The 3,554-nt window shown below is 33.6% G+C and overlaps 1 long non-coding RNA gene across 1 annotated transcript; it reads left to right on the forward strand.

Annotated features, from left to right (window-relative positions):
* Positions 1 to 1,309: 1,309 nt before the first annotated feature.
* On the forward strand, positions 1,310 to 2,314 carry LOC116347103. The gene is made up of 2 exons (XR_004201652.1): positions 1,310 to 1,412; positions 1,956 to 2,314. It is a non-coding gene; the product is annotated as an uncharacterized LOC116347103 (long non-coding RNA).
* The last annotated feature ends 1,240 nt before the right edge of the window (positions 2,315 to 3,554 follow it).

The raw sequence follows: 3,554 nt of genomic DNA on the forward strand, positions 1-3,554 counted from the left end.
ATTTTCTTTTGGACTATTGACAATTTGTGTGTGTGTGTGTGTGTGTGACGATTTCTCTTTGTTTCATTGATATTTAGAACAGTTTATGTATCTCATCACTTGATATGAGTTCATTAAATTTGAGTCACTTAATAAACATAAAAAAAGAAACAATCTACTCTCTACTCGATTGTAGTTATATGTTGCATGAATTTAACAACGATATAAAAGAAGAGATATGGCAAGAAAGAGAAAAATAAAAGCGGAAGAGTGAGATGAGTGTGTTAACGCGAATACAAATCGTAAAGCAGAAATTGGAAAAAGCCACCAAATTTATTTAAATATCGACAATTCACGTTGTATAGCAAAGATACGATGGACAAAGAAAAAAAAACTGCTTGCGGCGCCGTTCAATTCACAGTGTGGATTCCATGATTCCGTGCCATTTAACAGGAGTGCTCAATTGCCGCCAATTATAATGGCGAGTATGTTGGTTGCTTCAGCGCAAAATGTGTTCATTATATTATTTTCAAGTGAGCCAAACAAAACGATGAAAATCGCATTTCTATCCCCCTCTGTTTCTACTCTGCCAATTGCAATATGGATGATAGCCCGGGTGCTTGGAAATTTAAACAGAATGCAAAAGAAGAGGATTGAATTGAATTTGCAAAACGGAGAATCGCAACCAAGTAACGAAATGAAATCGCTTTTGTTGCTCATTTGATGCGATTATCTGCTGTTATAATTCAATTTAAATTCATTATATTGCTGACATTTTTATGTCATGCTCACTGTAGAATACAATTATAATTAAATAAACTATGGACAATGTTGAGACACTGACTAAGATGGCATGAAGTATCGATGATATTCAATTTTCGAATATGTCGGATGCTTTTCACTTTACATTGGGTCACTTAGAGTCAGTGGCAAATTGCTTCTGTTCATGAGCTCAAATTAATTGATCGAATATAATAATTTTTCGTCTTGAAATTCATGTACTTCAACATGCGGAATGAAGAATCACATTATTAGAGTCCAATAATGCAGATGAAAAATATTTTGAGCAAATCCGAAATCTATAAAATCATCTTTAACAAAAATTGAACTCAACTATGTTTTTTATTCTTTTTAAAATGAAGAATAATAAAAAGCCAAATAAAATAATTAAAGAGATCATTGAAATCTTTATCTTTAAAAAATCCCCTTTTCTAATATGTTTTTTTTTTTTAAATTTAATCTCACTTCTTATCCCGTATCACATTTTTGCGATCTGAATGCCATTACTTGCTATAAAAGTAGACGCAAATATGATAGAATCCATTGCAAAGTCGACTATTCTCAGGTATTGATCACAATTTTAACGATGAATTTGAAAGTGGTGCCAATTTTCGTTGCCTTTATCGTGGTGGCTTTTTCTACTGAAGCATTAGGTAATATTTTTCAAATCAAAATTCTTTAACATTGAAGAACAAATGATTGCTATAGAATAAAAACAGCGTATGGAAAGGTTGCATTTCAAAGCGAAACACCGTCATACAAAATACAGCAAAAAATGTATGTAAAAACAAACTTTGGTGTGCGACCGTATCATACGCTGTATTTATTCTAGAGAATTCAAATAATTGTGTAATTTTCAAATATAAAAATTCTATATATCCATTTGTGACTTTAATTAACTTTTGTTTTTGTGCTTTCCAGTGACCGGTTCGCGCATATTTCAATGCCTGATAGCTATGCTAAGCATAGCGGAGGCGCAAGCCGCAACTCACCCGTCGCCATTCGATTCGAGCTATATTGTATGCGCACGGTCGTCTGCATAAACGAACATGTGCATTGTTCATATAGAGTGAACGGCGATGCGTCGGTTGCGTTTGCGGCTATGCTTGGCATATCTATGCTACCTAGCGTATTTAGGCAAGCATAGAAATATGCGCGAACCGGTCACTGGTGCTTTCTATTTAATATATTTACAGCTCAAGATTCATGGACTGTTCCATTTAAAGTTCCAATGTGCGATAACCTGAATCTGCCACCAACAAGCAGAAATTTAATGTGTATAAAATTTTGCCAAGATACGGGTGCATATCTATCCGGAGCATGTAATGTGGCATACCCTTACAATTGCGTTTGCCAAACAAAGTATAAAAAATGTACCATTACCAATGTCGGCGGGAGCTGGACATGTATATAAAATTGAAACATATATTTAGTGTTTTCAATGATAAATCAGAAGGACACTCCAATAATGCACTTGAAAACACTTTGAGCTCAAACGAATCCTATGAAATGTCAATTTAAAATTAAATAAAGATTCACTTTTTCACAATGTAAAGCGATTAAAAGCAAATTATACTATTAACTAATTAAATGGATCATTTGTGATAACTTAAAAAAAATCCCCGCTCATTTTTTATTACTTTTCCTCACGCACCGCCCTGTGTAGTAAAGCATTGTAATCATCCCAATATTCTAAAATGACCACAAAAAAAGTGTTTTTCTACGCGTAATCATAATTAAAAATCTATAAAGTTCTTAGTACACCGGAAAATGTTCATCCAGGAAAAAGTATTTTCGGGAAATAAGGGAGGGAGGGGGGTAAAATCCTAGCAAAATGAGAAAAATTCTATCCCATATCGTGAATTTTATAAAGAGGTAATGCGAAAATTTGATGAGAGAGGGATAATTTCTCCTCATCCCTCCCTGTCTGCCCAGCCATTCCATACTTTCAAATGAATTGAATGAGAATGTGTCATAGTTTATAATCAAAAACACAATGACGTTCGTATAAATGGTATAATCTCTCAATTCGTGATTTCGACATATTTTGTAATAATTTTTTCGTGCACACGGATACAGCTTTTGAATGAATGGACAACAATTTGAATTTTTGTATGACAGATATGCCTGATCGACATTGAAGTGAGCTCATTTTTATCGTGAACCTTTTATATTTATTTCGTAAAGCAATAAACACATTGTTTTGAATGCCGCAGTAGAGCACGAAATAGAAATGTACATGTGTTTTGTATTATTGTGATTTCGCAAGTTGACTTATCACTAAATGTGCTTCTTGATGTCATGAGGTTATTTATCAACATATCTAATTTTCTTCATTCAGTACCCGTGTGCAAAATTACTGTCAGTTACCTAATTTGGCACGTTTTTGACTTAATATCTAACATCCTAAAATAACCGTCTGTTTGAAATCGGATGAATAGACGAATTTAGTCAACTCATTAAACGGCTACAGTTTATAAAATTCACTTTCATTGTATTTCAGTCAACCAGTCATCAGTCAGTCACTTCTTTTGCACACGGGAAGAAGAAGACATTTGGAAGATGTGCGAAAAAGTTAGTCTTATGAATGTAAGATTCTGTTATCTCATTTTTGCGATCTGACAGCCATTCGTGTCTATAAAAGTAGACGCAAATACGATATTATCCATTGCAAAGTCGAATTTAACACATTTTAACAATGAATATCAAAGTGCTGCCAGTTTTCGTTGCCTTTATCGTGATGGCTTTGTCTATTGAAGCGTTAGGTAAAGTTTCTTGAAATCATAATATTTTTT

Source organism: Contarinia nasturtii, unplaced genomic scaffold, assembly GCF_009176525.2.
Source record: "Contarinia nasturtii isolate CC-2019 unplaced genomic scaffold, AAFC_CNas_1.1 Cnas_scaffold_1699, whole genome shotgun sequence".
In the NCBI taxonomy this organism is placed as follows: domain Eukaryota; kingdom Metazoa; phylum Arthropoda; class Insecta; order Diptera; family Cecidomyiidae; genus Contarinia; species Contarinia nasturtii.